Source organism: Schistocerca serialis, chromosome 7 (assembly GCF_023864345.2).
Source record: "Schistocerca serialis cubense isolate TAMUIC-IGC-003099 chromosome 7, iqSchSeri2.2, whole genome shotgun sequence".
Lineage (NCBI taxonomy): Eukaryota > Metazoa > Arthropoda > Insecta > Orthoptera > Acrididae > Schistocerca > Schistocerca serialis.
The window spans coordinates 303,508,356-303,536,098 of record NC_064644.1 but is presented as its reverse complement, the minus strand read 5'-3'; positions in this window follow the sequence as shown (position 1 = coordinate 303,536,098).

Sequence of the window (27,743 nt, the reverse complement as noted above, 5' to 3'; positions counted from 1 at the left end):
CTTATTGCTCTACAGTACTAGCATCAAGCACATCAGTACATAGCATCAACAGGTTAGTGTTCATCACGAACGTGGTTTTGCAGTCAGTGCAATGTTTACAAATGCGGAGTTGGCAGATGCCCATTTGATGTATGGATTAGCACGGGGCAATAGCCGTGGCGCGGTACGTTTGTATCGAGAATGATTTCCAGAACGAAGGTGTCCCGACAGGATGACGTTCGAACCAATTGATCGGCGTCTTAGGGAGCACGGAACGTTCCAGCCTATGACTCGCGACCGGGGAAGACCTAGAACGACGAGGACACCTGCAATGGACGAGGCAATTCTTCGTGCAGTTGACGATAACCCTAATGTCAGCGTCAGAGACGTTGCTGCTTTACAAGGTAACGTTGACCACATCACTGTAGGGAGAGTGCTACGGGAGAACCAGTTGTTTCCGTACTATGTACAGCGTGCGCAGGCGCTATCAGCAGCTGATTGGTCTCCACGGGTACACTTCTGCGAATGATTCATCCAACAATGTGTCAATCCTCATTTAAGTGCAAATGTTCTCTTTACGGATGAGGCTTCATTCCAACGTGACAAATTGTAAATTTTCAGAATCAACATGTGTGGGCTGACGAGAATCCGCACGCAATTGTGCAATCACGTCATCAACAAAGATTTTCTGTGAACGTTTGGGCAGGCATTGTTGGTGATGTCTTGATTGGGCCCCATGTTCTTCCACCTACCCTCAATGGAGCACGTTATCGTGATTTCATACGGGATACTCTACCTCTGCTGCTAGAACATGTGCCTTTACAAGTACGACACAACATGTGGTTCATGCACGGTGGAGCTCCTGCACATTTCAGTCGAAGTGTTCGTACGCTTCTCAACAACAGATTCGGTTACCGATGGATTGGTAGAGGCGGACCAATTCCATGGCCTCCACGCTCTCCTGACCTCAACCCTCTTGACTTTCATTTATTAACCCCGGTACCAAATGTAGAGACTCTTCGTGCTCGTATTGTGGACGGCTGTGATACAATACGCCATACTCCAGGGCTGCATCAGCGCATCAGGGATGCCATGCGACGGAGGGTGGATGCATGTATCCTCGCTAACGGAGACATTATGAACATTTCCTGCAACAAAGTTTTTGAAGTCACGCTGGTACGTTCTGTTGCTGTGTGTTTCCATTCCATAATTAATGTGATTTGAAGAGAAGTAATAAAATGAGCTCTAACATGGAAAGTAAGCGTTTCCGGACACATGTCCACATAACATATTTTCTTTCTTTGTGTGTGAGGAATGTTTCCTGAAAGTTTGGCCGTACCTTTTTGTAACACCCTGTATACATGAACTATCGTGGTCGGTGTTTGTTTGCTGTCGATTATGATAAGAATAACCCTATAACTGAACTGTTCACAGTAACACACTCTCTCTGCCTACCTTCTTATTCATAACGAATGCTACTCCCGTTATAGCATGTTCTGCTCCTGTTGATGTTACCCTATACTCACCTGACCAGAGCCGGCCGTTGTGGCCGAGCGGTTCTAGGTGCTTAAGTCTGGAACTGCGCGACCGCTACGGTCGCAGGTTCGAATCCTGCCTCGGACATGGATGTGTGTGATGTCCTTAGGTTAGTTAGGTTTAAGTAGTTCAAAGATCTAAGGGACTGATGACGTCAGAAGTTAAGTCCCATAGTGCTCAGAGCCATTTGAACCATCACCTGACCAGAAATCTTTGTCTTCATGTCACTTCCCTTCACTGACGCCTACTGTATCTATACTGAGCCTTTGCATTTCCATTTTCAGAGTTTCTAGTTTCCCTACCACGTTCAAGCTTCTGACATTCCACGCCGCGACTCGCAGAAAGTTGTCCTGTCGATGATTACTCAATCTTTTTCCCTTGCAGTCCCTTCCCGGAGATCCGAATGGGGGACTGTTCCGGAATGTTTTGCCAGTGGAGAGATCATCATAACTCTTTTTCTAATTACAGGCCACATGTGCTGTGGATACACGTTATGAGTGTTTAATGCAGCGGTTTCCATTGCCTTCTGCATCCTCATGCCGTTGACCATTGCTGTTTCTTCCACCTTTAGGGGCAGTTTCCCACTCCAAGGGCAGTTTCCACGCTGAACCTCTGCCCGCTCCTCCGCCTTCTTTGACAAGGCCACTGGCAGAATGTGAGCGTCTTCTTATGCCGGAAGTCTTCGGCTGCCAATGCTGATTGTTAATCACAATTTAAGCGGTGGCGGGTCTCGAACCCTTGACCGAGGACGTTCTGATTATGAATCAAAGACGCTAAGCCCGAGTTCTAGTTCCAACTTTTTGTCTCCGAGGGAGACATACTGTGATACCACACTCGAATCCCCCATCCCATCTGAAGGTGGCGGGGACAACTTTGAAATCTTCGATAGGAACCTCCTATTTTTAATGCAGATTACAATAAAGCGGCAAAATCTTCATAGGACGTAGCTCGTTACATGGCCACGGTTTCACTTGCAGTAGTCCTATATTCGATGTGTCGAAGGAAACCAACGTTGCAGGCGGGTTTCCAGTTAGATGCCATGAAATACTGGCCTGTCCTACTCTTGCAGCTCTGAGGTGGGTTCCCACGTACCATTGGGTGTTCAAGACAGTTCAGTAGCATGTCGTAAATTATGAATGTGTACCCATTTCCATTCCTCAGATTACAGCACCATAGGTGGCTAAACGAGGAAATTGCTTCAGGCAAAACATATGTAGATTTTGCCTCAGAATCGTAACCTGTAATAAAAAACGGTGGTTCCCATTGAAGATTTCAGCGGGTGGGGTGATGGATCGAAACCAGCACAACACAACTAACTCCTTATTCACATGGTGTTGAGTGCTAGTGACAACCGATTTCTGATCGATTCCGTATTTATAGATTTCCGGAAGGCTTTTGACTCTGTACCACACAAGCGGCTCGTACCGAAATTGCGTGCGTATGAAATATCGTCTCAGTTATGTGACTAGAGTTCTGATTTCCTGTCAGAGAGGTCACACTCGTAGTAACTGAGGGAAAGTCATCGAGTAAAACAGAAGTGATTTGTGGCGTTCCCCAGGGTAATGTTATAGGCCCTTTGTTGTTCCTTATCTATATAAACGATTTGGGAGACAATCTGAGCAGCCGTCTTTAGTTGTTTGCAGATGACGCTGTCGTTTATCGACTAATAAAGTCATCAAAAGATCAAAACAAACTGCAAAACGATTTAGAAAAGATATCTGAATGGTGCGAAAAGTGGCAGTTGACCCTAAATAACAAAAAGTGTGAGGTAATCCACATGAGTGCTAAAAGGAACTCATTAAACTTCGGTTAGACGATAAATCAGTCTAATCTAAAAACCGTAAATTCAACTAAATGCCTAGTTATTACAATTACGAACAACTTAAATTGGAAAGAACACATAGAAAATGTTGTGCGGAAGGCTACCAAAGACTGCGTTTTATTGACAGGACACTTAGAAATGGAACAGACCTATTAAGGAGACTGCCTATACTACGCTTGTCCGTCCTCTTTTAGAATACTGCTGCGCGGTGTGGGATCCTTACCAGATAGCACTGAAGTAGTACATCGAAAAAGTTCAAAGAAAGGCAGGATGTTTTTTATTATCGCGAAATATGGGAGAGAGTGTCATATAAAAGATACAGGATATGGGCTGTTGCGACGGAATCTTCTCACGAAATTCATATCACCACCTTTCTCCTCCGAGTGCGAAAATATTTTTTTGACACCAACCTACATAGGAAGGAACGATCACCACGATAAAATTAGGGAAATCAGAGCTTGTACGGAATGAGATAGGTGTTAATTCTTTCCGCGCGCTATACAAGATTGGAATAATAGAGAATTGTGAAGGTGGTTCTATGAATCCTCTGCCAGACACTTGAATGTGATTTGCAGAGTATCCATGCAGATGTAGATGTAGAATGTGGATGTCCACCCCCGAGACAAACAAATTGGAATTATAATTTTTTTTGTTCCAATGTGTCGTTTTCTGGATTTTTCAATGTCTTCAGCTAAAATGAACATCCTGTATGAACTGTGCACATTCACAATCAAAATAAAACGTATAAAGGTGGAAAGTACGTGATTATAAGTGAAATTCGTCAGCTGATACAAAGACTATCTTGACACAACTGAAAAATTAGCAACGAAAACGAATGTTCCCAAACGTTAATCATCCTTTTCGACGGAAAATTTCCCACGTGCACAGATTAATTAAAACCTTTTACGCTTCAGTTACACGGGATTTCTAGATAATGACGATGTCATTTGTATCACGACGGTGTAGTTGTGGTCTCCACGCTGTGGAAGCTACGATATAAATAGTGTCTCGCCGTGGAAGTTGCGAGCAGTTGAAAGCCAACTATGGGAGACTTGAGTCACGCAATCTTAACGTTCCTGAAAAAGCAATAAAAGAAACTAATGGACTCCCGACTTACCGTTTCTGTAAGAAAATTACTAGTGGCTTCCATCTTTTGGAATTGCAGCGCGTGATGCCACAAAGAGTTTTGAGAGACCTTGGTCTACAAGACACAGACTCTCGTAATTGCATTTTGTAAATAGGAAGACGTTTTATGCTATTCTGTACTTTCTTATTCTACACCCATTCTACCATCGGTACAATTAGAGTTTAAAAGGTACTCCGCAGTAGGGTTGATAGCGATCTATCATTTGCCATTCCTTATCCCTGTATCCCATAATACTGTTTGTTGGCTGTTTGCCCATGCGAAGAATGGTGTTCTGATAAAAGATTTATGCTTCTTAATTCGTGAAACGCTTGCGATTCAACTGTACGCGGGGTTACATTACTTCGATACCTTCTCACTTAGTGACAGTTGCTGAAATGTAGCCGACAGCATCATATCGTTCAACTGCTTTGAGACATGATGAGTGGTGTTATGGTATATAGCGACAATGCGTGAGCCGGCCGGTGTGGCGAGCGGTTCTTGGCGCTGCATCTGCAACCGCGCGACCACTACGGTCGCAGGTTCGAATCCTGCCTCGGGCATGGATGTGTGTGATGTCCTTAGGTTAGTTAAGATTAAGTAGTTCTAAGTTCTGGGGAACTGATGACCACAGCAGTTAAGTCCCATAGTGCTCAGAGCCATTTGAACCCATTTGATACCGCGTCTTGTCGATTCTTAGAACTCTGGATGTTTATTATTACTACTGACGTAACTGGATCAGTTTTGATTCAGAACCGGTAGTATTGTACGTTTATGATATTCATGTTTCACATGAAACTCATTTTTAATAATAAATCATTGTAGTCATTATATTTTTTTTTTCATTCGTTAGGCCTACTGATTGTCAAGAAATGTGACGTTTCGGGATAAGTAAATTTTAAAGTAGCACAAAAGACTCTATATATCACTTCTTTGGAAAACTTGTTTTTCATACGATGTATTCTACTTCAGGTTTTGTAACAGTATCAGTGTGGTCAGTTTTATTTTGTCTCAAGTTACCAATCGCTATCATCCACAAGTAACAATAGTAACTGGTTCAGAAGTTAATATTAATGACACGTTTCATCCTTTTGACGCATCATAAAATGTGCAAACGTAGCTGGATATGTAATACATCTGTCATAAAACCATATACAATAGAGAATGGATATAATAGTAACTGGATATGCCATCCACCCGTCATAAAAACATTTAAAATGGCAGGTGGACGGGTGGATAATACATCCCGTTACTGCCGTGTCCATTTCCCATTTTTATGGTTTTATGATGGATGAGCTATATATCCATTTACTTTTGTACAATCCGATGATGCCCAAATAGGTAAAATGCGTCACTGACATTAAATAATTTCACAACAAAGACTGTTTAGATACTGAGATATTTCGAAACCGGTAGCAGTAGCACCCTGCCTCAATGGAATGGAATAATTTTTCAAAATAAATGGGATACAGTCAATAAACACTTACGAAAGCAGAACTGTAATCAGGCCACGAAAGATTCAGTGTCAAGGCGGCGGAAGCGTCATGGGTTTCCAGCCGCTGTATCAGTTGCTTGATAGCCTATCTGTTTCGTACACTTCTTTCTTCCAAGAAAATATTCCGAAGCCAGGAAATGAAATTTCACAACCGTCTTTGGAAGGCAGATCAACTTGTTACATCGTATCTGTAAATGTCACACGTTAGGCACTGCATATCGAGTGCTGTTCAGTTTCAGTATTCAAAAAGTAATTGATGTCTCAAATTGACACGCAACGGCTGTTCTCCTTCGGTTCACGTTTATTCCATCTGTACAACTCGTACGAACCTTGCTCATCATCATCATCATCATCATCATCGTCATAATTCCTGTGGCAAACACGTGCAGTACATTCACAATATTTAATTAATATTACTGCATGAAACAAAAATAAAACGATAATGCTAAAATCTAGGTTTTTGATACATTTCATTTCTAAGGCATTGGCATTTATAAAATCTTTCTGAGTGGTCCTATAGCACCGTATAACGCACTCTTCTCTCATTTAGGTGATAAATTCAGTGCTGCACAGTCACAACTTCGAGATTCCACAGTAGCTCATTGTGGCGTGCGAGTATTGTGGTTTGATTGCGTGTTGTACAATTTCAGTAACATTACGATAAAACTAGTTACTTATTATCAATGTAATATGAGGTTTTATTTAAACACTTCTTTTCCCGGCTAATGATCGCTATTTTGCTAAGGAATTCTCGACCTGGGAACGTGCAGCAATGTTGTTTGTCAATCAGGGTAAATGGCACTAAGTTGCAAATCGTTTATCGAATTTAGCGCTAGCGTTATTCGAGGTGGCAGCACTTTTCTTTAAGCAAAATGAACAGTTTTGTCACATAATACTATACGCGCACAACACTAATGTATTGTTCCTGTCAAAATATTTCATAAAAGCTTTTACGAAATGACCAGCAGATAGGAGCTTATAACACGGAAGATGCTATTTGCGCTATATTTAAAGATTATTCACAATCCAAGTCGAATTTATTTCCTCAAAGTGGGTTCTGGGCCACCAATACACAATTGCTATCGGAATTATGACCAACAACATTTATGTTCGTATAGAAATTCAATTTAATACTGCCGCTGCAACATTTCACTAAGATGGTGGCTAACATACGACAATAACTTATCGATTCTGCTTCAGGTCCTGATTTACTACTAACAAATAACATATATTAAATATTTTTGTACCTTCGTTATATGCATTAACATTTGATAATATTTCTCAATGTTAATCGCTTATTATACAGCATTTACCAATAAACCACGCTGTAGATCGATAGCGCTAAGGACTGCGCTCCTTTGTAGCTGAGTGAAAAACATCACATTTATATAGGACGAGAAATACAAAAAAATTAAGTCTTAAACAAAGAAAATTAATTTCAGTGACGCAGAAACTCTGTCTTCCAAATATTTACTAACAACATAATACGGTTCTTTACAGACCTCTGTGTTACGAGTCATCAGTCACGTACGATCATTACAACAGTTGGAACAAGATAATGGATTATTCTAGAAGAATCGTAGATGACAAAAGATGAAGATTGCCATTATCTTTCACCATGAGTATTGTCTGAGATATTATTTTCACAGAAAATTATGTCAATGACAATAATTATTTATTATTATTTTAGTATCGATAAAGTCATTTTTTAGTAATATCACGAGAACGTTCGCTGAAAATTCCACACACAATGCTGTCTTGAACATTGTTCTGAATAAAATATAGTCGTGGATATTACACCATTTATGTAGAGAGTCAGAGCACCGACCACATATGGTGTTGATTCTATTTAATTCGTTCCACAGTTTTCTACCAAGTTCGACAGCCTCGCTAGTAATTATAAATGGTGTGAAATCTGGACGAACACATGAGAGTCGCATTTCAGGTTTTTGCAGCCGACCACTAGATGGTGCTTCTGGTGTGTGAGAAAATAGTTCCTTTAAGGCTTTTCATCTTTCACTGATAAAATAATATTAGCTCTGAAGTTTTCGAAGGAGTTTCTTTGCAGTGAGCTTTTGAATAAACGGTGTTGCAAAAAAATGTAATATCAAGCCAGACTTTTCACCGATTTCTCTTTTTTGCTATTTTTTCTAATGGCGCAGCTGAATAACAGTGAGTGTGTTCAATATCTGGTCCTCAGTCACATTCCCAAAACACCGGTTGTAGTTGGTTTTCACAATTTACTCAAGGCCAGGCTTCCATCAACGACGAATTTCATAAAAGTGACAAAATCGGATGTATTTCGAAAACACATCGCTGCTGAGCGTATTACCATTGGAAACGATGAACGTGTGTTGGGGGCACCGTTAGGCATATCCAGAACCACGGCGCATTCGGTTTTGCAACAAAAATTAACCTGTCAAAAAGTTCTGTTCCCGATGGATTCCGTACAGTTTTACTGAAGATCAAAGGCTTGTAACAGTGCGTGCTGGGAAATGCACAAAAAAATTTGACCTATGAAATGCTAAATCCCTATACAAGTAAAAGGAGACGCAACACTGAAACATTTAACGATCCAAAAACTAGCCAACAATCAACTGTTTCTATTTTCCAATACATATTACTAAACGACCAACCCGGATCATGTTGCAGTATCCCTTTTGCAGGTTACGTGTCTAACGGTTCCATGCGACAGCAAAAATTTTACTTTCAATACTTCTAATACGTGAAACTTACTGGAATTAAGGAAAACGTGGAAGGGAGAACCCAAAAATATAACTTTCTTTTCACACAACCTGTTTATTTAACGATATATAAACTGTGTTTTACAGATAACCGAATCATTTACCCATAAAATCTTCTTCAACAAAATGAACAGTTTTGCAAAGTTCTTTTGACCTTAAAACTTAAGATGAATAAGTTTTTAACCTTTGCAAAGGAAATCTGAAGTGTTGTGAAGCAAAACAGCAAACAATATGACAGTGACTACAAGACGGCCGGACCTGCAGCCCGCCAATTGTCAGGTGAAACAGCGGTGTTTACTACCGCGCTGGACACAGTCTGTCTAATCAAATGCCCTTCTGCAACACATGAAAACTGTATCAGCACTACTGATGACCAGATTGACTCAATTACTCAAAATAGATGACTTAAGTTTTAATTTCAAAGCTGTATGTCGAAAGGTTCGGGATTAAGATGCGCACCTGTGCTTAAAGGTAAAACAGATTAGCAAACAATATGACAATGATAAGGCTTTCTTGAAACCAACCTACCTCTTAGTTTCAACCGGCAACCAAGGTGCGACTATATCCGAACCCATCCCTTTTTACAATCTTATTTTGACTAAAACCCTGGTGAAAGTTGGTTGGTAATATTTTCAAGGTTAAACTGATTGTCAGTTATTAAGACCCTCCGAAGAAACGTCATAAAACATTACTTGTGAACACTTACTGCAAGAGAACTCACTCAGCAAAACCACAAGATCCTGCTAAAATACACCAATAACGGCTCGGATTTTCAAACACAGAAATGAACAGCCTCGTACAACAGGTCGTTCACATTATAACCAATGACTGGGAAATGCAATTACAATCAAAGAACTGAACCAGTTAAAAGTAAAATCTAGCCACAAGGTCCCTCTTTGTCTAACGGCAACCTGTACCTCGGTACAATTGTTCAAGCTGTATTTACGACCAAGAGCTGATTAATTAGAACATTAGTAATCGGGTACAAACCAGAAAGGAAAGGCCATATAATAGCGGGACAAATTTTCAAACGCCAACTTGTGTCTTAGTACAGTACTACTGCCTATATTTACGTGGCAGATATAGCATATGTATAAAAGATTTGGAGTGTCAAGTATTAAAACAAAGGCCTTTTCATCGCAGTGAGATCTTCTCCCGAAATTTCACTCATCAACTATCTCCTCGGAGTGAGAAAATATTTTACTGTCGCCAGACTATATAGGGATAAATGATCACCAAAAGAAATATGAGCAGTCAGAACTCGTAGAGAAAGAGATAAGTGTTCATTTTTTCCACGCGCTGTTATCGAGTAGAACGGTAGAGAAATTGTCTGTAGGTGGTTCGAAGTACCCTCTGCCAGGCAATGAAGTGTGAAATGCAGAGTAATGATGTAGATATAGAGGTTCTGTGCGACTGCTTACTTTTGCTACATGGAGTAATACGGCCAGAAGTAGAGGTTGTGTTGCTTTCATACATTTGCATCCAATTCTCCGAGGTGGGAGGTTTTTAACATTTATAACGATTACTTAGGTGTGAAATGTAGAGCAATGATGTAGATGCAGATTTTCTGGATAGACAGCTCACTTTTAATTTCAAACATTTGTATCCGATCCTCCGGGGTGGGAGGATAGCAATTACAATTAAGCTACGACTCTACAGGTGCATATTCACTCCGACAGTTCTCTGTGGATCAGAGCTGTTGTCCATGGCAGCTGGTACTGGAGCTGAATCTTCTGTACCATGGCTGTCGCCGACCGGTTCACGAAAACGCATCTTAGCGACTATGACGGCTTTTTGGAAAGTAATGTCCTATGGCTTGCTAAATGGAAACAACAGTCAAAACTCAAAATATTTTATTTGAAACAATTTGCTATACCTTCCAGCTACTTCTCTACACAGCCGTCGCTCCGATTTAGATATCTAACGTAGCGTTGTACCAGCTTTCCAACACCCTCGCCATAGAAGAAGGCAGCCGCCTGTGTGTTCCGCCACTTTTCGACGCTGGTGTGTAGTTAGTTGTCTGTGCCCAAATGTTGTCTTCGTAGCCAGCCGTTCATGTGAGTAGCGATGAACATAAAAGGGAACCAAGTCTCTGTGATGTATGGTGGGTGATCAAACACTTTCCACCAAAAATGCTGCAGGGGCGTCCTCATTACCCCTGCGATGTGCGGCCGAGAATTTTCTTGAAGGAGGAAATGCATGACAGACACGTTGTGTGGAGCTACGTGAAATCAGGCGAAACCTCGCAGTTGGTACCCACACATGGCGGGAGACACTATTGCTCTACACATGTTTACGTGCTCACTGTGGCTCAGAACTGAAAAGAACGACGTGACGCGCTCGACAGGCGTATTAGAGAGACTGTCCAGCGCATCTCTGAAAATTTTTATCGGATTTTCACTGTCGTTTCCATTTCCCGCCTTATCGGACCTTACTTTCCGAATAACTCTCACACTTAGGCGAACCATTTACTACATTAACAATGTCGTGTGGCTAGGGCCTCCCGTCGGGTAGACCGTTCGCCAGGTGCAAGTCTTTCGATTTGACACCATTTCGGCAGCTTGCGTGTCGATGGGGATAAAACGATGACGATTAGTACAACACAACACCCAGTCCCTGAGTGGAGAAAATATCCGACCCAGCCGTGAATCGAACCCGGGCCCTTAGGATTGACATTCTGTGGCGCTGACCGCTTCTTTTTTTTTTTTTTTTAATCTCATTTTGTTCGGTTTCGTTCGTTGCATCTGCTCGGCGCGGACGTCGTAAGACATCCTCAGTATTTTTTATTATAGAGGGCAGCTAACCCTCTGACCGAACACGCTGAGCTACCGTGCTGGCTTTTTTTTTTGTTGGTTTTCGTTCGTTGTATATGCTCGGGACGGATGTCATAAGACACCCTTTTAAGTTCGTTCTTGATCGATTAACTCAGTTGTTTTATTACAGAGGGCAGATAACTTAGCTACCGGGGACGGACATTTACTACATTAAATAAGAATTCGGAATGCATGATACGGCTTCCACTTCGACCCACCCTCTCATTCATCAGTTACGTACCCAACTACGCGATGCTTCACGTAAGGCGCACTTCTCAACATGTAAGAGCGATTGAGACAATGGCGTTATACAAACAACATTGATACATACAACAAATCACGCAGATATATAACAACCAACATTTTCTATCATAATTTAAGCCATGATAGAAGTCAGATGGCCACAATCCTGTGGCGCTTTAGAGAAAAATAACACAGACAGATGAGGAAAACTATTTCAGTTGCTTGTTTCTAGGAAGTAAAAGGCAGTTAACCAAGAAAATGTTGTCATGATGACCGTTGTACCTAGGCAAATATAGTAACGGTCCAAGTCCTGTCAGTTGGGGCTTTTACTTCTCTAGATCAAGATGGAATAGAAATTCAACAAGCCACATTTACCTAATGGAAGAGCGCTTAATTACGATTTAGGTAGCACAACGTAAATAAACTGTTCAAATATTAAGCAACACATAACATTCACACTGACATTAGGATACATTTTATAAAACTGATTTTCCTTTCACAAACAGAAACTACAAATATAACTAACCCTTTCACGTGTTCTGCCTGTTAAACCTGACGGTTCTGGATCTGCAACAATAATATTTACTTGGAAACAAATAACAGCGTCAGCTGCTAATTAATTAATCTTGCTGGTACAATTCTACAGAATGTAAAATGTTCTTGCCTTTCTAAGGACACTGACGTAAGATCAGTAAAGAGCCAATACACTATAATTTTTTCACGTCCCGAACGATAAATACTTGTATAGCTCCCGGTTGCCATATTATTGGCCAGCCGGTATGGCTGAGCCGTTCTAGGCGGTTCAGTTTGGAACCGCGGTACCTCTACGGTCGCAGGTTCGAATCCTGCCTCGGGCATGGATGTGTGTGATGTCCATAGTTTAGTTAGGTTTAAGTAGTTTTAAGTTCTAGGGGAATGATGGCCTCAGATGTTAAGTCCCGTAGTGCTCAGAGCCATTTGAACCATATTGCTATTCCGTAATATTCATGCTAATTGGAATGGTGAAGCGAGTAACATCTCGCATCCAAGGCAACAGTATAGGAGAGACCACTTACTGTTGCAATGAAAGACATTCGCGTGCTCCATTTAAATATATGGAGCGCGATTCGTTGCAACTCACAAGTGCGACGCCCCTGAGTTTACAAACTTCTGTCCATGACTGACTAAGAGTTCCTCCCCTAACACTGTACTAGAATCCTTGAAAACGTTGAACGTGAAAGGCGTTGTAATTTCCTTACACGATTGGTATGGTACAACGTTCATGAACACACTTTGTAAGTAGGCTGTTTGCGTTTTTATGTTGGTAACGCCACGTAGTGCTCTGTATGAAAATCGCTGACTGTGCTGTGTGCAGTCTGTGGCTGGTTGGACCCACTGTTGGAATATTCGCTTGTGTTGTGTTGGGGAATGGGATGTGAACAGAGCGTAGAGTAGCGTTGGGCAGTTGGAGGTGAGCCGCCAGCAGTGGTGGATGTGGGGAGAGAGATGGCGGAGTTTTGAGAGCGTACGATCTGGACGTGCGTCCGTCAGAAAATGGAAATTTGTTTGATTGGATGTCATATATATATATATATATATATATATATATATATATATATATATATATATATATATATATATATATATATATATATATATATATATGACTTTAGAACAATATTAAGGTTAATACATTGTTTGTTCTAGAAACTTTTATTTAGATGTGGGTATTGGCGCTCGCTGTATTGCAGTAGTTCGAGTCACGAAGATTTTTGTGAGGTAAGTGATTCATGAAAGGTATACGTTATTGTTAGTCAGGGCCATTCGTTTCAAGAGATTATTGAAATTCAGACTGCGTTGCGCTAAAAAATTGTGTGTCAGTTTAGTGATGATCGGAATTAGTATAGAGAAAACTGTCTGACTACGTTGAGTTTTGCTCAACTGTTTGAAAATCAGGTAACGTGAGAGTTTTTCCAGCACTTTCTTTCCATTCAAAGGAGAAGTTTCAACTTGTATGCAAAACGTAAGGACGAAAGCAAATTCCTCTTACGTATCGCTATCAAGAAACGTTGGTCGATGAAACTAGAAACATACGTAGAAAGAAGTGCTGTAGTATAGCACAGCACAGTACAGTAATACAGAAGGTACCTAAAAGTAACACGCACTGAGTAGAACATAAGCGACACTTATATTCAAATACCGTAATTGCACTAAACTCACCGCGATCTATGATAGTCCCCTGACCACTACAAAACGCAGGACATGGTTCTTATAGGGTATGTGATCAACGCCGATGGCAATGCATTCTCAGCAGCGTGCTCCCATGCAGGTCCCAAGTTTGGTAAAGGGTTCTTGTCGTACGACGTCCTATAACTCGACCACAGCAGTTAACAGCTGCTAGATGGTCGTCGGTGCATGCGTAAGTGGTGGATTATTTCTCTCCAAAGCATCCCACTCGTGTTGCACTGGATTAAGACGGGAGAACGAATGCATTACGTGTTCCCATCTCTTACCATATGAGGATAGGTCTAGTTTTGAAGTTTTTGTCGTCTACTTGTTATGTTGTAAGGAGGCATAATGTTTCTTGGACTTACGAACCACTACATAAGTGACTGAATACGTGAAGTCACCGTCAGTTCTTTTTGTGACGCTGTCTCCTCCCTTATGTGCATCTATCCAGGGGTGCATTTGGTCCTGACTTCGTTTTTGTGGGTGACAATGACTGACCGTTTCACATAGGAAGACTGGACTGTAGTTCCTTCTCTAGATTGTCGCATAGATGACAAAATTGTAGATATCGAAATAGGTGACAGAGGGATAGAAAAACAATTAAAATCGCTCAAAAGAGGAAAGGCCGCAGGACCTGATGGGATACCAGTTCGATTTTACCCAGAGTACGCGAAGGAACTTGCCCCCCTTCTTGAAGCGGTGTACCGTAGGTCTCTAGAAGTGCGTAGCGTTCCAAAAGATTGGAAAATGGGACAGGTCATCCCCGTTTTCAAGAAAGGACGTCGAACAGATGTGCAGAACTATAGACTTATATCTCTAACGTCGATCAGTTATAGAATTTTGGAACACGTATTATGTTCGAACATAATGACTTTTCTGGAGAATATAAATCTACTCTGTAGGAATCAGCATGGGTTCCGAAAAAGACGATCGTGTGAAACCCAGCTCGCGCTATTCGTCCACGAGACTCTGAGGGCCATAGACACGGGTTCGCAGGTAGATGCCGTGTTTCTTGACTTCCGCAAGGCGTTTGATACAGTGCCCCACAGTCGTTTAATGAACAAAGTAAGAGCATATGGACTATCAAACCAATTGGGTGATTGGTTTGAAGAGTTCCTAGATAACAGAGTGCAGCATATCATTCTCAAGGGACTGAAGTCTTCCAAAGTAAGAGTGATTTCAGGTGTGCCGCAGGGGAGTGTCGTAGGACCGATGCTATTCACAATATATATAAATGACCTGGTGGATAACGTCGGTAGTTCACTGAGGCTTTTGCGGATGATGCTGTGGTAAATCGAGAGGTTGTAACAATTGAAAATTTTACTGACATTCAGGAGAATCTGCAAAGAATTGACACATGTTGCAGGGAATGGCAATTGAATCTCAATGTAGCCAAGTGTAATGTGCTGCGAATACATAGAAAGATAGATCCCTTATCATTTAGCTACAAAATAGCAGGTCAGCAACTGGAAGCAGTTAATTCCATAAATAATCTGGGAGTAGGCATTAAGAGTGATTTAAAATGGAATGACCATATAAAGTTGATCGTCGGTAAAGCAGATGCCAGACTGAGATTCATTGGAAGAATCCTAAGGAAATGCAATCCGGAAATAAAGGAAGTAGGTTGCAGTACTTTTGTTCGCCCACTGCTTGAATACTCCTCACCAGTGTGGGATCCATACCAGATAGGGGTGATAGACAAGATAGAGAAGATCCAACGGAGAGCAGCGCGTTTCGTTACAGGATCATTTAGTAATCTCGAAAGCGTTACGGAGAAGATGGATAAACTCCAGTGGAGGACTCTGCAGGAGAGGCGCTCAGTAGCTCGGTACGGGCTTTTGTTGAAGTTTCAAGAACATACCTTCACCGAAGAGTCAAGCAGTATATTGCTTCCTCCTACGTATATCTCGCGAAGACACCATGAGGATAAAATCAGAGAAATTAGAGCCCACACAGAGGCATACCGACAATCTATCTTTCCACGTTCAATACGATACTGGAATAGAAGGGAGATCCGATACAGGTACTCAACGTACCCTCCGCCACACACCGTCAGGTGGCTTGCGGAGTATGGATGTAGATGTAGATGTAGATCGAACAGCACGGTTGGAGGAACTCTTAGCCTCAGAGGATGGTCGGTGATTGGACTGGCATGCCCGTTTCCCCGACTTATACCGCACCGAGCACGAGAGGGATGCGATGGAGAGTCGTACTGTAGCACGTCCTCATACCATCCGGCAGATCTCGACTGCGCTGCTGAAAGAATGGAACGCCCTACCCCAAGAACTCCTCATCAGTCTTGTGGCCAACATGAGAGCACGTTGCTCAGTATACATTTGCCGTCCGTGGTGACCACAACCCTATTAAGAACGGTGTCCCACCGTTTTTAGTGTCAGGGAACAATCATAAATCGCATTATCTAGAGTGCAGTTACTGTCTTCGAATAAAAGTGCCATGTCTGTTGGACTCATAACGTATTTCTAACAGGTGCGTTCTATCGTATACTGCAAGAGCTTTTTTTTTCCATGAATAGTCCAAGTTTCGTCGAGAAATGTTACTTTGAAATGACACATTATGCGAAAGCTATTTTCTTCCTTAAATTTTACTCACTCAAGTGTAGTATTATTGTCCCTGAAGTGAAGATCAATTATTTACATTAAGATTTTTAAGTTATGTCCGAGGTAACAAATATTTACTCCATAATAGTGGCAACGTTAGCATGACAAAACTGATGACTTAAACAGTTATTTTACACACAGATTTTACACAGGACGTAATATATGTCATAATTCAACGATAAATGTGTGAGGTAACATAAAAAATATTACGTTGTTACGTAACGTTAGGGAAACCACCAAAAAATCAAAATCTGGATGACGGATAAGCGGTTAGAGCCAGCGTCCTAGAGCTCACGGAACCTGTGGCTTACCACTATGACACCTTACTTAGTGTCACGTGTGCGTGCAGTGCTTTTACTACACCACCATTTAAATCTTGGATAGACACATGAGTCCGACAATAGTTTCAGAATGATATCGGTAGCCATATCTGTATCCACAAACGTATTGTGTATTAGCACTTCTCAGAATGAGACCGATCCATTAGGCTCAGTCGTTTTGAGCAGCACAGTGGCTTAAAAATATATGATGAATCTTTATCTGCAACTATGTGAGTACGTGATATTTTACAGTATTATCTGTGTGCTCTCGTTAGCATACAGATCAGTTATCGTGGTTATGTGTTAGTTTATTTGGTGTTCAGGAACCTTATGATGGTCAGTCGACCGAAATTTATTGTAGATATAATGAATTTTACCAGCAGCTCAAGGTGGTAATTCGAAATTTTACAAATTTAAGTCTTACGTAGACATCTTACGTAGACACGTTATATCCATATATTAAAATGAAAGCAAGTATTCCCACAGGCAAACTTTTTCAGTTCCTCTCCTCATGGTACTTGAAGCATGGCGCTAGGAGAGCGACAAGCTGATAGACGACCTGGAGAGCTTTTCGTCGTCATGAAATGTAACCATGTCTAGTTGCGCATGGCATGCCCTACCCTCTCCACGGGTGCACTTAACTGCAGGAAATGGGAGCCACTACATCACATTCTGCCAGCTGCTCATTAAAACGCATTAAAATGGGTTGCTGCAGGTTATTTTCTCCTCCACTATTTGGCATCTGCTGAATATTTCCGCAACATAAATAGGGGACTTAACCAAAGCAGCGAAGCAATTTCCTGCCTCAGCAGCGTAAGTGGTTTCTCTCTCATTTTCTCTTAGAGTACTGTCTACGAAAATGCACCATTTCATTATCTTTCTCTTCCAAGTGATATCTGAGCTCCCTACCAGTGAGCAAAGACAGTTGAAAGTGTGAGCTAATAAGCTGGTACTTTAGAAAGTGAATTACACGTGTCGTGCCACTCTTCGACAATAGCGCAAAAATAGTTGTACAGTGTAAAAAGATAGTACATGTTCCGGGTATGCTGCAGACAAAGTTTTCTGTGTTTATAAAAGGAGCATAGCCGTGTGCGAGTGAAATGGAGCGGCAACTGCAAAAGCACTCCAAAGTTAATGTACGCGGAACAATATCATTCTTGCGGAGAAAACGCCTAACTTGAACACAGATTCAGAGTAAAGTTGTGGAGGCGTATGGACCACAGCCTTACTGAAATACTGTTAAGAATTTGACGACAAACGTGGATGATGATGACAGGGAAGCCCAGATCATGCACCAAGGGTTACCCGCCTTGGACAATCTAAAATTACGTCTGGCTGGAAAGAGATTTTCTAACGATGATGACGTTCACTCAGCGTTTCTCGAATGCCTCCGTTACCAAGGAGAGGATTTCTGTTGCTGAGGAACTCACTAATTAGAAGAAGAACGGCGCATATGTCAGCTGAACTCTCGTTGGCGGTCAGTGCTACCTGGTGCTTCTAAAACCCCATACAGGTACAGGTTACAAGCTCGTTCTGGCTTTCTGTGGGAGAGGAATTGTGGCAGAACAGCAGTGACCCTAAACTGCTGCCCTCCAGGGCAGAAGCTCGGTGCAGGCTTGGTGACAGTGGGCTGGCTCGTCCCCTGTATTGCTCCAAGTCCACAGGTGGGTTTATAGAACCGTTGTCTGTTTGAGCTGGCTGCCCAGATTGGCGTTGGCTGCTGGCTGCCCCTTAGCGTGGTGGAGACTTGAGTGAACCAGATGTACGGGAGGATGCTGCAAGACTGTGGTTAGCTGTGCTAGAAACATATTGGTTTTTCTTTTTCTTTTTTTTAAAATAATAATTACACACTCCTTGTTCCGTTACACTGCCTCCAGGCAGGCATAGATCAACACCTCTATGTCTCAACTGTGTGGAAATAACCTGCAGGGCAACTTGTAGCTGCGTAGCCTTTTGACAATGCCACCAAGGTTTCACAGCTTGGCCCGACAACCTTGCAGTGTACAAATCGGCTCCCTTCTGAAATTAGGTGTCAGCGCCCCTGTGCTCGCCTGCGTGCCTCACATACAGCTGCAATGGTACTACTTTCAATTCGATAACGCCCAAAGTTTAGCTAGGCCGTTACAGTTTTGTAAGGTTTGTACTCATATTCCAGAGGTATCGTGTTCGATTAGTGATTAAAATGGTCTTTAATAAGTAATCAAAACTTTTCGATCCAGGGTACCAAACCCGTGAGAGCTTATATTTTGAATAAAAATCGTCAGCAATGGTGGCCGAAGACAGCTGGAATAAGAAGTAACTCTCATTCAGCTAACGGCTTTGTCGCAGAGGATGGACTACCAGAAAGAGGTTCAGGGCATTATCTTTCCCTTGGTGTAGGAAAATGGAACTGCCCCTAAAAGGTGGATGAATCACCAACGATCAACGGCTTGCGGATTCAGGAGGCAGTGGAAACGATTACAATAAAGGCACATAACGTGTATGCATAGAGCATGTGGCCTGTAGTTGAAAAAGTGTCTTGATGACATCTCCACTGGCAAAAAATTCCTGACGAGTCCCCCATTCGGATCCTCGGAAGGGGACCTCGAATGGACAGGTGACCATGAGAAAAAAATTGAACAACCAACGAAAGATAACATTCTATGAGTCAGGGCATGGATTGTCAGATGTTGAAGTGGTAGGGAAGCTAAAAAATCGGACAATAGAAATGCTAGGGCTCAATCTAGATAAGTGGCGGTCAGTGGAGTGAAGTGTGAGGCGTGGCGCCATTGAATTAGTAGATTGTTTTGTCTGGCGCCACTGGCTCAGGTGTAGCATCGACTATCCCTCTTGCGGCCCCATTCCAAATACCTATGAGGAAGAGTTGGTACCTGTGGGTTGTGTCCTTAGAAGGTCTTTACTTTCCGATATATATTCGGAGTTCGCTGGCCTAGAAGAGAGACACGAAGTTTGGGGATTGGCGGTAGCGTCGCGACAAGAGGTGGTCACGAGGTCCAACCGGCCGAAGCCACGTGCTGCACAAGGAGGGCCCGCGGAAAGCGAAGATACCGAAGTACTTCACCGTGGTCAGCAAGATTCGTGTCGGACGACCACTAGTGGCTTGGCTGCCCTGTTTAAACTGGCTTTCATTCGCACCACTCAGTAAACGCTCCGACGCCCCGTGTATCCATGGAACTGCTTGCTAATAAAGAGGAGTAACATTCTGTAAACCTCGTGGTGATTTGTTCATTGTCTACCTGCCCTCCTAATTATTTTCTGGTTTGGACCTGATCCTCAGAGTTTTACTCAATCGGCTCGTTGGTCGTAAATATGGTATATATTGTACTACGACACTAGCTATCACATGAAAATTTTCCCCCTATTATATTGCCTTTCCTTTGTTGTTTATATCCGATCATTACTGTTCTAATGAATCACCTCCTGGTCGTAAATAAAGCCGGAGGAATTGTACTAAGGCACAGGTTGCCTTTAAACAGGCAGGGGCCTTGTGGTTAGATTTAAGTTTTAACCGGATCAACTCTTTGATTGTAATTGCATATCTCAGTCATTAGTTATAATATGAACAACCTGTTATACTAAGCTGTGCGTTTGGTGTGTTTGAAAGACCGGGTCATTATTGAAGTATTTTAGCTGGATCTTGTAATAAGTGTTCACAAGTAATGTTTTAAGACCTTCAAACTGTCTCTGAGCACTATGGGACTTAACATATAAGGTCATCAGTCCCCTAGAACTTAGAACTTCTTAAACCTAACCAACCTAAGGACGCCACCCACATCCATGCCCGAGGCAGGATTCTGGTCTGAAGCGCCTAGAGCCGCTCGGCTACACAGGCCCGCTTTAAGACGTTCCATCAGAGCGGTGTTAATAACTGACAATCACCAAGGCTTTAGTCAAAATAATATTGTAAAAAGGGACGGGTTGAGATCCAGTCGCACTTCGGCTGCCCATTTAAATTAAGTGGTTGGTTGCTTTGAAGTAAGCCTTATCATTGTCATATTGTTTGCTAATGTGTTTAACCTTCAAGCTCAGGTGCGGAAATTAACCCCGAACCTTTCGACCTACAGCTTTGAAATTAAAAGTTGCCTCATTTGTTTTGAGTAATTGAATCACTCTTGTCATCAGTGGTGCTTATACAGTTTTTATGTGTTGCAGAAGGGCATTTAATAAGACAGACTATGTCTAGCACGGTAGTAAACACGGTTGTTTCACCTGTTAACTGGCTGGCTGCAGGTCGGGCCGTCTTTTAATCATTGTCATATTGTTTGCTGTTTTGACTTACTTTGCAAAAGCTTATTCATCTTAAGTTTAAGGTAAAAAAAATTCAAACTAGCTCATATTGTATAAAAAAATTATGGTTACATACAGAATATTGTTGAAGAAACAGGTTGTACGACCAGAAAGTGATATTGGTGGGTCTTCCCTTCCACGTTTTCATTAATTCCAGTAAGCACCGTGTATCAAAGTGGGGGAAAAAAAACAATGGTTTCTGCTCAGGCAAGTATAGGGTAATATCAACGGCAGCAGAAAATGGTATTACTGGGTAATGATTCAATAACAATAGGTTGGCAGGGCAAAGAGTGATTCCTTGTGAACAGGATAGTGATAGGGTTCATCTCGTCAGAGTCCACAGCAAACCAACACGACAATGATTTTTCACGTACACCTGCCGACAACGCAACCCGAACATGATATAGAGAAAGTATATGAGTGTACTTACATAAAAATCTAATAGGAATGCGGTGTTTGAATGCGGTTGAATCGGAACTAGTAGAATAAATGGTTACGGGAGAACATGGGCTTGGTGGTTGGATTGAGAGAGGAATAGGACTAATTAATTTATGCAATAAATTTCAGTTGGTAATATTTACAAGAGGAGGAGGTATGCTTGGGAAAGGTGGTTGGATACGGCTAGATTTCAATTACATTACACCATGGTCAGGCAGATTCCGAATTCGGATACTGGACTCTAAGCCCTACCACAATTTACTAATGAAGAAGAGTAGGCTGAAGTGTAAGACACTAGTCAGGAAGAATTATTCGCAAAAATATGGGATACAGAAGTACTTAGGGATGAGGAGATATGCCTGAAGTTATAAATATTGTGAAGCGGAATAGCTAAGGAGTCTGGTCAGTTGAAGAGGAGTGGGCTTCTCTAAACGAGGCAATCACGGTAGCTGGGAAAAAAAATGTACAAAGAAGGTAACTGGCAAGAAATCCTAGGCAGCAAAGGAAACACACACATCAAAAAAAGTTTTCCATCACTTCGGTTCCGAGAGTTCCGAAACCTGTACAGAAAATTGGAATAGACATCAACATAAACATCATTTCCGTCCTTTATATTGCTCATGAAAACCACACATTGTGCGTTGTACCACCATACAGCGGGACCTTCAGAGAAGGTGGTCCAGATTGCTGTACACACCGGTAGCTCTAATATACAGTAGCAGGTCCTCTTCAATTGATGCTTGCCTCTATTCGTCGTGGCATATTATCCACAAGTTGGTCCACACTGTCTTACTCGTCAACGGCAATTCTGCGTAGATCTCTCAGAGTGATTGGTGGGTCACGACGCCCATAAACAGCTGTTTTCAATCCATCCCAGGCATGTTCTTTAAGGTTCATGTATGACGAACATGCTCGCCACTCTAATCGATCGGTGTCGTCTAACTGAAGGAAGACATTCACAAGATGAGCACGATGGGGGCCCGAAATGTCGTCCATGAAGACGAATTCCTCGCCAATATGCTGCCAATATGGTAGCACTATCGGTCGGAGAATGACATTCACGTATCGTACAGCCGTTACGGCGCCTTCCATGACCACCATCGGCGTACGTCGGCCGCGCATAATGCCACCCCAACACAGCAGGGAACCTCCACTTTGCTGCTCTCGCTGGGCAGTGTGTCTAAGTCTTTCAGCCTGACCGGGTTGCGTCCAAACACGTCTCCAACGATTGTCTGGTTGAAGGCATACGTGACACACATCGGTGAAGAGAACGTGATGCCAATCCTGATCATTCCATTGGGCATGTTATTGGGCCCATCTGTACCGCGCTGCATGGTGTCGTGGTTGCAAAGACGGACTTTGCCATGGACGTCGGGGTGAAGTTGCGCATCATGCAGCCTATTGCGCACAGTTTGAGTCGTAACACCATGTCCTCTGGCTGCACGGAAATCTTTATTCACAATGACGCCGTTGCTGTCAGGGTTCCTCCGAGCCATAAGCCGTAGGTAGTAGTCATCTATTACAGTAGTAGCCCTTAGGCGGCCTGAGCGAGTCATGTCATCAACAGTTCCTGTCTCTCTGTATATCCATGTCCGAACAACATCGCTTTGGTTCACTCCGAGACGCCTGGACACTTCCCTTGTTGTTTCAAATGGCTCTAAGCACTATGGGACTCAACATCTGAGGTCATCAGTCCCCCAGACCTATAACTACTTAGACCTAAGTAACATAAGGACATCACACACATCCATGTCCGAGGCAGGATTCTAAACTGTGACCAGAGCAGCAGCGCGGTAGCGGATTGAAGCGCCTAGAACTGCTCGGCCACAGCGGTGGCTTCCCCTTGTTGAGAGCCCTTGCTGGCACAAAGTAAAAATACGGACGCGATCGAACCTAGGTATTGACCGTCTAGGCATGACTGAACTATAGACAACAGGAGCCGTGCACCTCCTTCCTGTTGGAATGACAGGTACTGATCGGCTGACGGACCCTCTCTGTCTAAAAGGCGCTGTTCATGGAAGGTGGTTTACTGCTTCCGGCTGGTTTAGTGACATCTCTGAACAGTTAAAGGGACTGTGCCTGTGATACAATATCCACAGTCAACGTCTATCTTCAGGAATCCTGGGAACCAGGGTGATTCAAAACTTTTTTGAAGTTTGTATCTGCGCTGATGGACGAAAGAAGGAAGTACAAACATATCTGGGATGTCCACGAATAAAGAAATATAAATTACGTAGGAAAGAAAGAAACAGGAACTGTAGGGAAGCTAAGGCAAAATGGCTGCTTTAAAAATGTGAAGAAATCGAAAATTAATTGTTGTTCGAAGGACTGACTCAGCATAGGAACAGTAAAAAGAAGTTTGATAACATTAAGAGTGCAACTGGGTTTTCACCGCTAAACGCAGAGGGAGAGCGGATAGGTGGAGGAAGTACACTGCATGCCTCCTCAACGGAGCAGGCTTGTCTGATGACGTAAGAGAAAAAGAAACAGCAGTCGATATAGAAGAGATAGTGGCTCCAGTATTAGAATCAGAATATTAAAAGAACTTTAGAAAACTTAATAACAAATAAGACAGAATGGATAGAAAATGCATCATCAGAATTTCTAAATGATTGAGGGAAGTGTCAACGAAACGACTATTCATGTTGGTGTGAAGAATGCATGAGTCTGGCAGTAAGCCACCTGACAATTTGAAAAACATCATCCAAAAAATTCCGCTGACTGAAAGAGCCGACTAGTGCGAGGATACTCGCACAGTCAGTTTAAACCTCATGCGTCTAAGTTGCTGGCAAGAGTAATATACAGAAGAATGGAAAAGAAAATTGAGTATGTTAGATTACGATCAGTTTGGTTTTAGCGAAGGTAAGGCAGCAGAGAGGCAATCCTGACGTTGCAGTAGGTAATGGAAGAAAGGCTAAGGAGAAGTCAAGGAAACTCATAGGATTTGTCAGCCTGGAAAAAGCATTCTACAATGTTCAGTGATGCAAGATGTTCGAAATTCTGAGAAAAATAATAGTAAACTATAGGGAAAGACGTGTTATGTACGAGGGTTGCCCAGAAAGTAATGCACACGAAAGAACGATGTTTTACTTAAACAGACTATTTTTCCACGTAATCTCCATCCCGCTCTATGGCCTTCCTCCAGCCCGAGACAAGGCCTTGTATGCCCTGTAGGTACCAATCTCTGTCCTGGTGGTGCAGACAGTGCTTTGCTGTATGAATCACCGCCTCACATCTTCAAAATGTTTTCCACGAATGGTATCTTTTAAAGGGGAATGACAACACCAGTTTGCTGTAACACGTTTGGTCTCCCGGACCGCCGCAAATCGTGGAGCTCCGCCGACCCGCCTTCTGATGACCTCACCCTCCTTGCCCAGCGACAACTGCACTTCTGTCGACAGCAGATGCTCGATAGACTTTTAACAAGTCTTTGTGAGTATTTCCCACAATTTCTTTCTCTACAGTGAGAAATTCAATGAAGGCACGTTGCATGTAACGTAAATCACCTGCAAACGGCGTTTACAAACCGTCCTGCAGCTACGCTGTCGGATGTGACGGAAACTTGGCGCGCTCACTCGGGAGACTTCATATAACACGTAAATTATGTGATGAAAAGTATTCGGACACGTGGCTCAAAATTATTTACAAGTTCTAGGCGCCCTCCATCGGTAATGCTGGAGTTCAATACATTGTTGAGACAGCCTTGATGACAGCTTCCACTCTCGCAGGCAAACGTTCAGTCCGGCTTTGGAAGATTTCTAGGGGTATGGCAGTCCATTCTTCGCGGAGTGCTGCACTGAGGACAGCTATTGATGAGGTCGGTGAGGCCTGGCACGAAGTCGGAGTTCCAAAACATCCCAAAGGTGTCCTATAGGATTCAAGTCAGCAGTCTGTGCAGGCCAGTCCATTACAGGGAGGTTATTGTCGTGTAATCAATCCGCCATAGGCCGTGCATTATGAACAGGTGCTCGATCGTGTCGAAAGATGCAGTCACCATCCCCGAATCGCTGTTATACAGTGGGAAGAAAGACGCTGCTTAAAACATCAATGTCGGCCCGTGCTGTGACAGTGCCACGCAAAACAACAAGGGGTGCAAGGCCCCTCCATGAAACACGACCACACCTTAACACCACCTCCTCCGAAGATATTACTGTTGGCAATATACGAGCTGGCAGATGACTTTCACTGGACACCAGCCATACCAACACCCTGCCATCGGATTGCCACATTGTGTAACGTGATTCGTTACTCCACACAACGTTTTTCCACTGTTCAGTCGTCCAATGTTTTCGCTCCTTTGACATTTACCGGCCTGGTGTGTGGCTTGTGAGCAGTCGCTCGACCATGACATGTAAGTACTCCCACCTCCTGCCTAACTGTCATAGTAATTGCAATGGATCTTTGTGCAGTTTGGAATTCCTGTGTGATGTTCTAGATAGATGTCTGCCTATTACACATTACGATCCTCTTTCACTGTCGGCGGTCTCTGACAGTCAACAGACGAGGTCGGTCTGTACGCTTTTGTGCTGTACGTGTCCCTTCACATTTTCACTTCTCTATCACATTGGAAACAGTGGATCTAAGGACGTTTAGGAGTTTGGAAATTTCACGTACAGACGTATGACACAAGTGACACGTAATCACCTGATCACGTTCCAAGTCCATGAGTTCCGCGGAGCGCCCCATTCTGCTCCCTCACGATGTCTAATGACTACTAAGGTCGCTGATATAGAGTACCTGGCAGTAGGTGGTAGCACAATACACCTAACATGGAAAACCTATGTTTTGATCTAATATTGTAAGAAACGTTTCGCATTCTAGCATTGTTTTCGGATGAGATAAAAATGTGGTGCATTACTTTCTGGGAAACCCTCGTACAGTAGCTACGAGTGACAAGAGGGATCAGTAAGAGTGGAAGTTGGAGAACGAAGAGATCGAATTGAAAAGTGTGTAAGATAGAGATGTAGTATTTCGCCCCTACTGTTCAGTCTATACATCGAAGGAGCAATGAAGGAAATAAAAGCAAGATTCAGCAGTGTAATGAAAATTCAACTTAAAATTTTACAAATGATAAGGTTCGCTGATGACCTTGTCATCCTCATTGAAAGTGATGAAGAATTACACGATGCCCTGAACAGAATCAACCGTCTAATGAATGCAGAATATGCGACGAGTATAATCCGCAGAAAGACGGATGTGATGAGAAGTAGCAGAAATGAAAACAGAAAATTAGCATCAGGATGTTTTGACCACGAAATAGCTTAAGTTAAGGAATTCTGGTACCTAGGCAGCAAAACAATCCATGAAGGATGGAGCTAGGAGGATGTAGAAAGCAGAACATCACTGGCCAAAGAGGGCATTCCTGGGCAACAGAAGTGTACTAGAATCAAAGATAAGTCTTAATTTGAGGACGAAATTTCTGAGAATGCAAGTTTGCAGCACAGCATTGTACGGTATCAAGACATGGACTGCGGGAAAACCGAAAGAGAATCGAGGCGTTTGAGATGTGGTGCTACAGAAGAATCTTCAAAATTAGGCGCCGGCCGGGTTGGCGAGCGGTTCTAGGTGCTACAGTCTGGAACCGCGCGGCCGCTTCGGTGGCAGGTTCGAATCCTGCCTCGGGCATGGATGTGTGTGATGTCCTTAGGTCTAAGTAGTTCTAAGTTCTAGGGGACATGACCTCAACAGTTAAGTCCCATAGGGCTCAGAGCCATTTGAACCACTTCTTTTTTTTCTTAATTAGGCGGACTGATGGTATAAGGGATGAAGAGGTTTACTGGAGACTGTCGAAAACACTGAGAAGAAGAAAGGAGACGTTTCAAAACACACTAACTGTCTCCCACTGCGACGTAGAAGTTTAAAATTTAGCTCAAATGTGCTACAGCCTTATTCTGTAAAGATGCAATTGCGTGACGCCCTGCGACATCGCTGTCGGGCTCGATGACGCTTCAAACGACAAAGTGTCGACACATGTGAAAAAAGAAAAGGTCGGAGCAGTGATGATCATGTGATTTATAAGTCGGTTAACTACGTCAAACTGATACCAAATTTTAACACAATTCTGCCTAACGCCTCCGAGGATGTGTCACATGATGGGAAGGTCGTCAAACCCGCTCT